Here is a 15000-nt window from a genome sequence, read left to right on the forward strand (position 1 = left end):
CTGCTGGAGGTAATTTGTCGTGTGCTGGGGGCGAGGCAGTGAGTGAAGCGGTAGGATAGTTTTGCGTGCGAGTGTTTGTGCGTGAGTCCAGCTGTGTTCAGGTGTTTCTATCAGAATTAAAGGGCGGTAGGCGAGGATGAGACACTTTGGGGTTGGGGACACACCTGGCGCATTCCTAACACACGTCCACCGGCTCACACTCTGCCTGGGAGGCTTACATTGTGCCTCAGTGCAGCCTGGCGTCAAGGGACCACATGGCAACGCGCAGGAGCCCTCCTCTCTCCCTCCTCCCTCTCCCCTGTTAGTCCCCTATTCATCTCTGCCACCGCCAGTGTTCGAGAGGAGCCGTTAGAGGGAGGGTGTAGCGAGTCGTGCTCTTGACCTGCACTCTTCGGTTCCACTTCTCTCTACCTCGGGTGGTGACTGACGGTGTAGCGTCCTCGGTGGAGCATCCCGTCGTAGTGTGGTGTAGCCCCTCGTGGTCGAGGCCCTGCCCTTGAGATCCTGCCGGCGGGAGGAGGCGGGGAGTGACGCGGTGTGTTAGTGTTTGCGAGGCGGCGCTTCGCTGACCTTCAATAGGGTAACGTCTTGTGGGATCCAGTGCCCGAAATTTGCCACATTTGGTGCTGTGTGCGGCAATACTGTGCTGCTGCTTCGCAGAACGCGCCCCTACATAATCCGCCGGAGGCTGTCCAGGTGACGCCTTATCATCTTGCACACGCACCCATCAGATCCAGGTGACTCCTGACACACTCCGGTCCTCGGCTTGGCTCAGGTGAGTGTCCTCTCTCTTGTGACGCGTGGAGGGTAGGAGTGAAGGAGTGTGGAGGGATGGAGGGAGGTGAGGAGCAGACAGGTGGATGGAGCGCCGGGCGAGGCGAGGCGAGGCCAGGCCGGTGGGCGGGTGGTGGGTAGGTTGCCAGTACACGTGGGAACACACAGACGGTGGTGGTGGTGGTGGTGGTGGGTTTCTTACTTGCCCTGCATGCCACGTTGGAAGGACACACACACACACACACACACACACACACACACACACTCAATGGGAAATACGCGTAATGCCGAAAAACTAATTATACAGGTGTACAGGTACGTTTTCTTTGATGTGTGTGTGTGTGTGTGTGTGTGTGTGTGTGTGTGTGTGTGTGTGTGTGTGCGCGCCCTCGTCACAAAATCAGTACCTGTAAGTGACACGTGGGCGTCTCCGTCATGTTGTGTAAACCTGCACCTCCCCAAGGACACCGGCAAGGCCCCAGGCGCGCCCTTCGACACAACATTTACCGCTGTTTCTCCTGCTTCCCCACACAACCTTCACCTTATGGTCCTTTCCACCCATTATTCCCCCTACAAGATTGCTTCTACACACAACCTTCACCTCGGCCCTCCACTCTCCTCCTTAAGATCGCTTCCGTACACAACCTTCACCTTCACTCCCTCCTCACATCACCGTTAGTCCTCCCCACCCATCGCCCTTCCTAGTGGATGATTGTGTTCTTCCCCTTTCTTTCACCCCTAGCATGACAATCCTCTCTCTCTCTCTCTCTCTCTCTCTCTCTCTCTCTCTCTCTCTCTCTCTCTCTCTCTCTCTCTCTCTCTCTCTCTCTCCCCCCCTGGAATCCTTTCCTCTTCCTTGTTCGTCATTTACCGTCTTCTTACTCTAGCAATCCTCTTTCTTCTTCCTCCCTCCAGTGATGCTCTTTTCTTCTTACTGTTCACAGCCCCACATTCCCATCCATTCCTTCATTCTTTCTCCGAACACCCTTCTTTTCCTTTTCCCATTTCCAGCATTCCCATTTCCTCCTACCTCCCACCATCTTTCCCCTTTCCCTTCTCCTTAGCATCCCATACTCGGCCAGTGCCTCTCCCTCATCCTCCGCACCATTCCCGTCCCCACTGCAGCCGCCCTGTCACCGGAACACCTGGTTACGTGAGATTAAATAACCCCCTCACACTCCGCCAGCATGCCGGGGCGACCATTGTGTCCGTGTTGAGTTGGCAGAGTTGCAATTTGAGTCCCATCGCGTTGTGGTGGACGACAAGGATAGGGTAACGTAACCAGTCTTAACCTTTCCTCCTGCTTCCCCCCAACTAGCTTTCATAATTACGCACATACATTTCTCTCTCTCTCTCTCTCTCTCTCTCTCTCTCTCTCTCTCTCTCTCTCTCTCTCTCTCTGTGTTTTCGTTCTTGCCTTATGTCTATATCTGCTTGTTTATTCTCAACGGTGCCACGGTAGTAGATTAGATTATACGTTTGTCGGTCTTCCAGTAGTTTCTCTCTCTCTCTCTCTCTCTCTCTCTCTCTCTCTCTCTCTCTCTCTCTCTCTCTCTCTCTCTCTCTCTCTCTCTCTCTCTCTCTCTCTCTCTCTCTCGTTTAATCAACATTACCTTTTTTCATCCTCCTCTTAATCTCTCACTCTGTCTTCGTCACCCAATTTCTTCCATCCCTCACTCATTCTCTTTAGTTTCCCTTCCCGTGCTCACTCCACCTCCGTTCCGTTCCGTTTCTTGATCTCCACTCTCTTTCTCCTTTTCCTCCTCCCTTCCTTACTTGCTTCTGATCCTCCCATAATTCTGTGTCTACCTCTCGCCCTCTCCTAAATCTTCCCCCGATGTTTGTCACGTCAGGCGTTCCTCGGATACTTTGTTATGTAACGCGTCTATTGCCACGCTGGCGCCGCAGTGTCACCGAAGCCCGTCTCCTCAAACGTTTCGGCGCCTTATCAACAAAGACTGCTGTACTTTCAACAGATTCCTGTGAAAGTTATAAGTGCGATTAAGTGTTTCTGTTGATCGGATTCTGTATCATCGGTGAGAAAAAAACGCTCATGAGGACCCGATTAATCATCCCTGTGGCCTCTGAAAATTGCCGTAATGAGAATCCAAAGCGTTTCTAAATGCGGGCCGTGGCAGATGTGTTGATCCTGGGATTGTGCCTCGCGCGGGTCACCACTTAGCGCGAGAAATACCGTTTTCCTATACTCTTAACGGCGCCGCATGACCTTACCTGTTTATCCCGACGGAAAACCATTTCAATATGTTTCCACAGCGACCAGTCTCTCTCCTTTATTTCCCATGCCAGTCCATACCTCTCCTCCTCCTCCTCCTCCTCCTCCTCCTCCTCCTCCTCCTCCTCCTCCTCCACCTCCTCCTCCTCCTCCTCCTCCTCCTTCCTGTCCCTGACCCTTCAAAAGACTGCCTCCTCTTTCCTTGCTGTACTGCCTCGCTAGCTTCCATCTTTAGTTTTGGCACCGTCGCCCTGCCGCTGCCTGGCCGTCACGCTAACACGGATCACACGGGGCGGAACAGTAAGCTCCCTCTCATTTCCATATCGACGCATTTCTCTTACTCTTTTTTTTTTCCCTATTCCTCCTGCTCTCCTTCCTTCTACATACATACAACCTGCTTTTACTCGTTCCTTTCCTTCTAAGTCTCCTGGTTTTCCTCCTGTTCCTCCTGATTTTCTTCTTTCTGCTTTCACTCCTGCTCCATATCGTAATCTCATTCTTACTCCTCATCCTCTTTCCTTTTCACGCGGCATTGCCTCTCTTCCTCTGGTTTAGTCGCTTCCTATTTCTCCTGCTTCCGATCTTACTTCTCTTACTTTCTCCGTACTCCTTTTCCTCCTACCTTCGTGCTCTCTTTCCTCACGGCGTTTGTTACCTCCCTCTGTTTCCTCTCCCCTCGCTTATGGTATCCTGTCTCCTCCCTTCCCTTTCAAGTCACGTACACTTCCCCTTTGCATCTTCTCTTGCCCTGAGCGGGAAAACTAAGGAAGTATGTACCGCCTTTGGAGCAGCAACAGCAGCAGCAGCAGCAGCAGGGTCGTAACAATGTAAATTTCATGAAGTTAGCTACCTAATGCATATATAAGATTCACGCAGACACAAGGACGCGTAATTTGGTGAATCTTATTACAAAGTATGAAAGGATTAACAGCCAGCCAGCCAGGTCGCCAGCCAGCCAGACAGGTCTCCTATATATCCTTAGTGATGGCGAAAAGTTATAGTAACTCGAGTATGATTCGTGGCCAGTGTACTGTGGTTACGCTGTAGTGGTAGTTAATGGGCCGGGGTGGGGGGATCGATGCGCTTTCGTGATTTTAGTGATAGCCTAAATATTTTGACATAAAAAAAAAAGGACACCAGTAAGAACTCGACTTTAGTGTCCTTTGAAAATAATGATGGGGAAAAGTTACTAAAGACAAGGGAGGGAGATCATAACATTTTTCATGATTTTAATAATAGTTAACTACCATAGTACCATCACCCCTACACACCATTCATGCCCGTGGTCTTTGAAAATTGATGAGCAAAAAGAGCCTTTCAAAATACGGGCCATATTATATTACCTCCCATCGGATACAAACCCACCCATGCGTCGCTGCCATATTAGCCTTGACAATGTAATATTCCTGTATGGTCTGAGGCAGCAGCAGCAGGAAGGGGCAAATAAGGCAGCGCGGAGCAAGGCAGTGAGGAACTTTTACTCTCTAGCCGGGGGAACCTGATGGGAGTGACGGCGCCGTATGATGTGAGGTGAGGGTGAAAGTTGTGGTTGGAGAGTAGTAGCAGTGTGGCGGGCAGGGCAAAAGGTGAAGTTAGGGGAGTTTTAAGTTTAATTCAAAGTTGAAGGTACTATTTCTTTCTGCGTTAAGTGGGGTAAATAAAGAGGGTGTTGATTTTTGATTGATTGATCGAGTGGCTGATTAACTGACTGACTGACTGAATTGATTGACTTGAGCACCGTAGACTGAGTGACTGATTGATTGATTGAGTTACGACACCCTAACAAATGCAGATGGACAGGGTGCCACTCACATAGGAAGGATGAAGGGAGAGCGAGGCAATACGTAATAAACTGTATTAAATGAGAGAGAGAGAGAGAGAGAGAGAGAGAGAGAGAGAGAGAGAGAGAGAGAGAGAGAGAGAGAGAGAGAGAGATAAAAAAAAATGCGGAAAACCATGAAAAAAAAATCTTGGAAGAAGTGTACACAGGAAAAAAAAAAAAGAATAAATAAATAAAATCGTCAAAGGAAAACAACGATAGGAAGAGTAAGCACGTTAACAAGCACTGCACTGCGGGAACGTAACAATCTGACCACGCCAACCACGGGACTGTACCTAGCGATGGCTTGGCGGAGTGGCAGTGGAGTGTGGTTGGCAGGCTGGCCCACGTATGAGTATGTACCCATTCAGTGGTCGCCTCGTTAGGTTAGTTGAAGACAGGTCAGGTACCCATTCATCATTCGACTTGTTAGGTTACGTTGTGTATGCCTATTCGCTGTCTTTCGTCACTTTAGTTTAGGTTAGGTGTCCATTCGTCATTCCTCCCGCTGTGTTAGGTTAAATATATATTAACTATTTTCATATTTGTTAGGTTAGATGTCCATTCACTATTCTCTCAGTAGGTTAGGTGTCCATTCACTCTTCGCCTCTTCGTTAGTTCAGGTATCCATTCGCTATTCACCTCGTTGCGTCATGGTAGGTATGCGCTCATTAGATTATCTTATGTTTGGCAGCCATTCATTGTTTATCTCGTTAGATTAAGTGAGGTAAACGTTAAGTAGGGGAATATGTTTTACCCGCACGTAGCCTCGGCGCTCATCTCCGTCTCACAGACCACTGAGTCTTTGGTGGATGATGTCACTTCCCGGGGCATAGGTCGCTGTGACATCCGGGTTGAACAGCTAGGTGAGTTGTGCCGATTTCCCTCCCCTCTCTGCATTCCAGCCGTGGCCCGCGGATTTGTAGTCAGACGCGCCAGCCACTGCACCGCGGTACCCATTCATAATTCGCCTCGTGCCCGCCAGAGGTTGATAGCCTGTGTGGGACCAAGGCGCGTGGCTGATGGGGAGAGGAGCTGCTGACCTTGGTGTGATGTGCGACAAGTGCCCAGCCAACGAGGAGCCAGCGGGTGCCTGGAGTAGTGGACACAGCAAGGGACAATTGCAGGTGTATAAGAACAGAAGACCAAGGGAAGCTGCAAGAAGCCAGCATACCTATTTTAATTATGTAATCCCCTTGCGATCAGTTTGTCATATCTCTTAAAGCTTAATGACTACACCAACAACCTTGTTATTGCGTCTGTTCCAGTCATCTGCCATCACTTGAGAACCAGTTTCTATGCTTCCTTTTTAAAATTTTTATCGAGTTTTGAATCCTTTAGTTTTTTGTTCCATTTTTGTCTTCATTTGTGTTGATTTCTTTTCTCAACGGTTCGTTTGTATATTATTCCTCGCTTCCCTAATTCTCTCGTTATCTTGTTTGCTTTTCCGGATTTTATTTGTTCCTATACATTCATTTGTTTGTGCTGGTTTCTCCATACGCATTACTTCCTTTCTTTCAATAATTCTTTGCTCTTCCCTCCTTCGTTTCCTTATTCCTTCGTCTTACGCTTCCTATTTGCCTTTCATCTTATGGTCTCATTCTTCCTTCCTTTCTTCCTTCCACCAATCCGCCGTGTTTTCCTTCCTTCACAATTCAATCTTTCCAATTCCTTCTCTTCCATTCCCGAACTCCTCATTTCCTCTTTCCTTCCCCGCTTCTCAATACTAACATTACTTTTTTTTTTCTTTTTTTTCTCTCCCACTTCCTTGTTTCCTTCGCCGCCGCCTGCCCTCCCACTCTCTCTCTCTCTCTCTCTCTCTCTCTCTCTCTCTCTCTCTCTCTCTCTCTCTCTCTCTTAATTCATCCTTTCTTCTTTTCGTCAGCCATTCAGCAGCTCGCCTCCCGCCGCCTCCTTCTCCCGCTTCCTTCACCTCCTTAATGATTCCTCGCCTTCCTGTCTTGCCTTGCTGCTTTCCTTCCTTCCTTCCTTCCTTCCTTCCTTCCTTCCTTCCTTCCCTCACTTTTCTTTTGTATTGCTTTTTCTCCTCCCCTCTCTTCTCTTTCTCCCTTTCTGTGTTTTCTTTCGTCCCGTTTTCTTTTTTGGTACTTCAAGCAAGTCCTCTAAATTACATTTCACTCTTTTTCTGATAGGGACTGCCTCTTCCTCCTCCTCTTCCTTCTTATAATTTTCCACCCTATTTTTCCTCCACCATCTCTTCAACCTACTCCTCCACCTTCAACTTTCCCTCCTACTTCTCCTTACTTTCCTCCCTCCTCTCTCCGCCTCCTGCCACTTCTCCTTCCTCTTCCCTCTTACCTGTCCCTTCACCTCCTCTTGCCTATTCTCCCTCCCCCCCCCCAACGCACCCTTCATTATCACGGAAGGTATTCAGCGGCGCTTCCCTGTTGTCACGTGGCGTCAGGAGGCGTCGCGGAGAGAGAGAGAGAGAGAGAGAGAGAGAGAGAGAGAGAGAGAGAGAGAGAGAGAGAGAGAGAGCGGAAGAACGATTTGCTTTTACGAATGATTTCCAGGAATGAGTCCAGGGATGGAAGCTTATCCCCAGACCCTTTTGTTCCTCCTCCTCCTCCTCCTCCTCCTCCTCCTCCTCCTCCTCCTCCTCCTTGTCCTTCAGCACCACCGCCACCATCTTCTCAGTAAATTCGTAGCCAAGTGTAGTGTCTCCTCCTCCTCCTCCTCCTCCTCCTCCTCCTCCTCCTCCTCCTCCTCCTCCTCCTCCTCTTTCCCAGGTGCCGTACAGGAAGAAGGAATGAGTTTATGCATGTGTTCTGTATGATGAAGAAGTACTGTGTTAAGAGTTCGGTATTTTTTTTCTTCTTTTTTCCATCTTTTTCCATCCCTCCCCATCATTTGCACCTCGGCCGTATTTGCTCGTGCGCGTCCCAATCTCGGCCGATTTAGAAACGTTCGGCTTCGTGCTTACCAACCCGAAAGCGACCTCCCGCTCCCCGATCCACTTTATTAAACACCTCGCAAGCCTGAGCCGCCGGAACTAACGCCAAGGAAATAGTGGCGAGCATTCGGGGAAAATTCTTGTGGGAGTTACATGCGTACTACAAGCGCTGATGGTGAGTGGTGGTGGTGGTGGTGGTGGTGGTGGTCGGGGTGGCTGACTGAGGGGCGTGTTGCTTGCCTCATAAGGTGTCTGTTGTTTGTAAGGGGCTCTGGTCTAGAACAACAACAACAGCTACTGCAACAACAACAACGATAACAAAAACAAAGGCCCATAGAGGGTGCATGTCTTAATTGGGTATAGTCAGAAAAGGGTTATCTAGAATTTGAGAAGTATCTTGAAATTCCTCTTACTACAGTTTACGTCAAAGGTAGGAGGAAATACAGAAGCTGTTATGTAGGGGGTTCCAGAGTTTACCAGTGAAAGGAATGAAAGAGTGAGAATACTGGTTAACCCCTGTATTAGGTAGCAGTGCGCGGGAGACTGTCTTGATTCTTGTACTGCTGTTGTCTTTCTTCGGCACTGTGACCACTGAAGCTTTGTTTGTATGGGCACATGACAAGACAGGATAATAATTTAATTTTGTGTTTCCCAGGCCACACAACTGTTTAGGAAACTAGTGCAAAAGAGGAAAGTGCCTCAAGAAGTTGTAGGTGATTATGGGAAAAGTTACCTGGCATTGGGAGGGCAGCAGCAGGGAGGTGATCAAGTTGTGCTGCGTTTGTCACCGTGAATGCATATTTGTTACAACTTTCCGTGTTAGTAGTATAATGTTATTTTCATTATTTTGAGTACTTGGCTTGTTATTTGTTTTTAGAATTTTGTCTCGATAAAAATATGATAAAGGTGTGCAACAGTTATTACATAGTGCATGGAGGTTGCTACATAAAGGCAGGTGTACTTACGGTGGTGAGAATAAGTTACCCTACGTGTATTACTTCGAACGCAACTATGAGCGCAAATGTAGATACCTAACTTTTGAAGAGAATTCCCCAAGCTGTCATAATATGCACGCTATTAGGCATAATGAAGCAGGGGAATTATGTCACGTTTGAAGTAATACATAATTTTCAGCACGTACATTTATTCATTTTTAAAGAGGACGCGTGGGTCGCTGAGTTCTGGTTTATTTAAGGCGCCATATGACCTTTATGTTGGGACGCAAAGATCATTTTAACTTTCAATGTTTTTTTTCGATTAATTGCCTCGCTTTGTCATTCCGCGCCACTGCTCACCGACGTCCTTCACTGGATAATTCACTGCCCGGCACGTCATTATAGGCTCAGGTGAGAGGACCAGGTGACTAGGTATTATTATTACTGGACAGGTGGGAGTGTGTCTAATTCGTATAATTCAACAACCTCTTCACTGAATTATTACTATTACTATTACATTCCCTTTTATGTATCGTAACTTTTTTTTCCGCATCGTCTCCACGTCTTTGTGCCTCGCCCGCTGCCTGGTGTCATGGGTGGTGTTTGCAACGTCGTAATACAAGACTTTGGTGGTGGCAACGACTTGCTTCCCTTCGTGCTGTCAACTTTATTCCCTTGTGGTGCTAACTTAGAACAGACTCACCCTCTCTCTCTCTCTCTCTCTCTCTCTCTCTCTCTCTCTCTCTCTCTCTCTCTCTCTCTCTCTCTCTCTCTCTCTCTCTCTCTCTCTCTCTCTCTCCACTTCTTGCTGGCTGATTGTTGCTTAATTAATGTGAGATGTAAAGTTTCATGCTAATTTTTCTCCTAGCTTTTTTTACTGCCTTGCTTGATAATTGATTTATTTACTAATTTGTGGATGGCGATAATCACTAACAAAACAATGAAATCTCGCAAGGCCTTGCAGGAGCCAACGTGTGTGCCGCTGTTTGCTTTTCTTTGTGTTCTCTTGTGAAGGAGGCTTATTAATTCTCCATCAATAACAATCAAAATGTTTTTAAAAGGAAAAATTAAGAGATCATATCAGTCGTTTACCAAGCGCAATGGTGTGTGTGTGTGTGTGTGTGTGTGTGTGTGTGTGTGTGTGTGTGTGTGTGTGTTTGTGTGTGTGTGTGGTGCTGGACCGGAATCACTACTATCACCACCATCACCACCACAGTCCAGCGGCCACGTCTAAGCACATTTTGACCTCCGCTGTGCCCTGAGCTCCCCAAGAGGCTGAAGGCACAATAATAGGAAAGTGTTGATGTTAATTCACGCGTGTGTGGTGCAGGTGAACCCAGCAAGCACGGCAAACACTCCTGAATCCACGAATTCCTACATGTGTACACCTTTCTGCGCGGTGCAGTGGGCGGGTGGGTACATGTGGGCGCCTGGTGGTGACTTTCCCGGGCGTGAGTCAAGGTGGCGAGTAGCGGTGCTGGGCAGACGGCGCGCAACTTACCTGACCCACCCACCCGCTGCTCATCCTCCCTTAAGGGCGGGTCGATAACCTGGGGATACATACCTGGGGAAGGGAAGCAAGGTGTAGTAACTCGGATGTCACCATCGCTGTGTTCTTAGTGTCTGCAAGAGAGAGAGAGAGAGAGAGAGAGAGAGAGAGAGAGAGAGAGAGAGAGAGAGAGAGAGAGAAAGCAATGTAGGCGGGGAAGTCCAGAAGCGATGGTGGGGGGAGGTTGAGAGGCTGAGTTCACTGTGTTATTAAAGTATACACACTCTCTCTCTCTCTCTCTCTCTCTCTCTCTCTCTCTCTCTCTCTCTCTCTCTCTCTCTCTCTCTCTCTCTCTCTCTCTCTCTCTCTCTCTTTATTATTTATTTATTTTTCAGTCATGCCATTTTTCCGTGTGTGGTCAGGTGTGTGGCGGCGAACGAGGACACAGGTGATGCTCGCGTAGAGGGGAACGTCTTATCGTGCGTTGATTGCTCTTGATTTTAATATATTCTACCACCACCACCACCACCACCACAACCTTCACCATTATCTCCACCTTCTCTTCCTCCTCCTCCTCCTCCTCCTCCTCATATGCACTCACTGCCCTGCTCCACTCCCTCGCTCCACTTTCACTTGTCCAGCCTCGCCTTGCCCTTATCCACGTTCGGTTTCGCTCCTTACTCTTCTCTTGACATGCACAGCCTCCTCTTCACGTCCTCTCCGACCTTCTACTCTCTCTCTCTCTCTCTCTCTCTCTCTCTCTCTCTCTCTCTCTCTCTCTCTCTCTCTCTCTCTCTCTCTCGAGATCGCCTCCTGGATCATACTTGTGGCTCTCAGCAAAAACTCACATGCCGGGAAGACATCGAGAAGGTAGTAGTGGTGGTGGTGGTGGTGGTGGTGGATGTGAGATGGAGGGGGTGGAGAGAAGGGGTCGTTACTTCTTAGTCATGCACCTCCACCCTTCTCTCCCTCGTTATCGCTTCATCCCCCTCACCCCTCCCTCTGGTCTCCTCCTCCTCCTCCTCCTCTTCCTCCTCCTCCTCCTCCTCCTCCTCCTCCGTTATCTCCGCCATCATTCTCACCATTTCCGTTATCATTTCCACCAAGCCACCACCACCACCACCACCACCACCACCAGTGCAACAACCCACACACATACGAGAGAGAGAGAGAGAGAGAGAGAGAGAGAGAGAGAGAGAGAGAGAGAGAGAGAGAGAGAGAGAGAGAGAGAGAGAAAGGATAACACTTTTTTCTCGGACCAACATTGAAGCTGTGTTCGTTGGGCGTGAGCGGGGTGAGTGTCGGGCGGCGCGGTGCCATCAGTGGGTGTACCAGTATGCCTGCAAGTAACTATCCAAGTGATCTGATGAAAGATAATGATGATGCCAATGATAAGAATAGCAAAACACACCTTGATTGTATACTTTTCCTACTTTCATCATTTTCCTACTATGAACCGTCGCCGCTTACCGGAGCACTGCCTGGTCGTGATGCAAAGACGTGGTTGTACTGGCTGACGGTTGCTGTGGCTCATCCAGACAGGTGCAGCAGCAAGAGTAGGGACTTGATTTCCTTCTGTCATACTTGTCCTGTTATCATCCATTACACTTGTTGTCTGAGTAAAGCCAGGTAATGGCCAAGTAATATAACTATTCTCATCTGAAAATTACATCTACACCATTACTACATCGCTACTCCTTTTGCCGGTAGTGGTGTCACGAAATTTCTTGAGGCAAGTTTAAAAATAACCTGTAGCAATCAAAGGGTTAAAACACGTGGTCTCTTCACTGGAACACTGGATGGTATACAAAAGACATGTTTGTGTTATAGACCAGGAGGAGCTACAGTAAACAAAGGTACCCATCTGTACTATACAGGCCAGATGTACAGTAGCTCCCAAACTTTAAAAATAAGAGGTCTACATTCTGATAGAAGGGACGATATTATTTAATGCCTTTGGTGATTACGGTGGTAACAGCTGGCAGCCCTGCACACTAGGGACGGTTGCCGTATATTATGACCTGGGAAATATCAGCATCACGTCGAGAAATTCATACCAACCTTACCGACGCGACACGTGATCAGGCAGCAGGTTTCATATTGTTCATTATGCCACAGTTCACACCACACTTTAAAGATAGTTTTGGGATCTACTATACTTCGAGCAATCGTGTCAAAGGTGCTTCTCTGCCAAGACGCCCTAAGCCAGGTTGACGTGGCCTGTGGCTTAACTGTAATGAAAATGCTAAGTCTCTTTTCATCACGAGGTACATAGAACTTAGCATGACAAAGGAGATGAGTGGCGTCATACTAAAAACCTAACAGCTGTGGGGTATGTTGAAATCAGAGAACTATGCGACCTTAAATCTCGCAGTGATGGAAGAGGTCTTTGTTCTACTCTGGAATTACAGGGACTGATGATAATGATGGTGATGGAGGTGATGAAGAAGGCAAGTCATTAGAAAGTGATTTTTTTTTTTGTGTGTGTGTGTGTCTAATACTGCTACGTGGACCCTTGACATGAATATTAATTTGAAGCGTGTAGCGAGCGATGCGTCCCTTAAGGAATATAATTATGGAAAAAGGGTACCAGGAAAAAAATATGCGGGTCATTACAGAAAGCTTGCTTGATATTTTAAAGGGACACTGGGGCTGGCTGGTTGGCTGGCTGGGAAAGCGGGGAACATGTGTCATTAGCTTTTCGCTTCAAAGATGCGTATTGTAATTACCTTCCCTCTCCTCCTTCCAGTCGTCATTTATTTGATCCTATTTCATCTTTCTTCGTTGCTAGATTTTTTTTTCATGTATTTTTCTTTTTTCCTTTCCTTCTTTATATATATATATATATATATATATATATATATATATATATATATATATATATATATATATATATATATATATATATATATATATATATATATATATATATATATATATATATATTTCCTTTCGTAATGACTTCAGTTTTACTCAGAGTTTGTATACACTGAACAAAACAAAGGTGTGTATACACTGAACAAAACAAAGGTGTGTGTGTGTGTGTGTGTGTGTGTGTGTGTGTGTGTGTGTGTGTGTGTGTGTGTGTGTGTGTGTGTGTGTATCGTGCCCGCAGTGTTCGTACAATTGTTGACAAGAGATGCGAGTAAAGAAGAGGAAATATTTATTCTTTATCGAGGACGTGGTTAGTGTGTGCAGTGCATGCGGCCACGTAACAGGGTGTTCGGGTGTGTGTGTGTGTGTGTGTGTGTGTGTGTGTGTGTGTGTGTGTGTCGATGTGAACAGGTGTGTGAAGGATATGAAACCATCACATATGTTGGTAATGTGTGTATGTGTGTGTGTGTGTTCAAACAACCTTGGTCAAAGGGCTTACTGAAGGGAAGAGGTGTGTGCGTGTCTGAAAAAAAAGTAAGCGGAAAGGAGAGAGAGAGAGAGAGAGAGAGAGAGAGAGAGAGAGAGAGAGAGAGAGAGAGAGAGAGAGAGAGAGAGAGAGAGAGAGAGAGAGAGAGAGAGAGGAGTGAGTTAATTTCACATTCAAATTCATTTATTTTTCCGTTGGGCAGTGGCTTTAACATTCAGGTATCATAAAAATACAGTAAAAAGTAAAATTACAATGAAATAAGTAACATACACCTTAAAATATAGTAAAATAAAATGAGATAAAAATAAAGGATAAGCATCAGTCACTGAAACGCTGCATGTCATTAGGGCTTCCAAAAATGTGGCAGACAAGTCTAGACTCAAACAGTGGAAGTGTGTCAGCGTTGGGCAAGGTATGGAATGTTGTCTGGTCGCGCTGCTTGTTGCGCTGTACACTGTGGGGAATGCGTGGGATCAGTCAGGATACAAACCATTCATTCTTTTAAGTACAGCAGTATTGACGTCCAGGAAGTGCTTTTGTTCAGTTTTAAGCCACTCCAGTTCTCTGAAAGCGGGAGAGACTTGATCATATTTTTCTTTTTATTCCACCAATTGAGACTCTAGTTGCAAAATGTTGTAGTTTTTGTACCTTCTTTTATTAGACGTGTTAGTAGTGCCCCGGAACTTTATGCAGTAATTAATGGCTGGACAACAGTTATTCTGCTGCCTCTACCAAAATTCACACCTATGTGACTTGCATACGTAGATGGGACGAATGCTGACGCCTTCGAATTTAACAATAATATCAAGTATTTTAGACAACAGTTGTCAATTTTTTATGAAAATACGTTTTGCTTGAATCGACCATTAGACCATTATATTGGAAATATTAATTTACCTTCATAAGACTTTCTCAGTTTCTTTAATAATGTTATCTAGCTTATCAAGTGTCCTCAGCATTACTGGACCAATGTGCTGCCACTTATAAATTCAGACGTGTCATTCACATAAATGGACCCAGAATGGAACCTTGAGGAACGCCATAACTTACTGTTACTTTGTTATATGTTAATTTATTTAGTTTTACAAATTGAATTCTGAGTAACTGCTGAGCCAGAATCAGTCGATATTAAGTTTGGAGCATTTAGTGATAAGAATATTGTGGCTCACATTGTCAAAAGCTTTAGACAGATCACATAATGGTAATAGTGATATTTTTGTCATCCATGTTCTTGCATATTTCATCTGTAAAAACAGTAAGAGCAATCACTATTGAAAGTTGAGGCCAAATACCATGCTGGCACTTACAAGGGCACTTGCTGTAGTCTGAAAAGTTTAAAAGTTTTTATTTTTTTATTTTTTTCTAATCTTGGAAAATACAGATAAAGTTGGAGTTTGGCGATAGTTGTTGACGTCATTAAAATAACTTTTTAAACAAAGGAATTACATTAGAATGTGTCCAGGCCTGTGGGAATA

General features: G+C 46.3%; 1 long non-coding RNA gene across 1 annotated transcript in view; it reads left to right on the plus strand.

Moving 5' to 3' along the window:
- Window positions 1-15000, plus strand: part of LOC135089093 (uncharacterized) — a 145098-nt gene that overhangs the window by 192 nt on the left and 129906 nt on the right. The window contains exon 1 of the long non-coding RNA XR_010261390.1: window positions 1-775. This exon is cut by the window's left edge and continues 192 nt beyond it. This is a non-coding gene — a long non-coding RNA (uncharacterized LOC135089093). The remainder of the gene's footprint in view (window positions 776-15000) is intronic.

This window comes from Scylla paramamosain, chromosome 3 (genome assembly GCF_035594125.1).
Source record: "Scylla paramamosain isolate STU-SP2022 chromosome 3, ASM3559412v1, whole genome shotgun sequence".
NCBI lineage: Eukaryota > Metazoa > Arthropoda > Malacostraca > Decapoda > Portunidae > Scylla > Scylla paramamosain.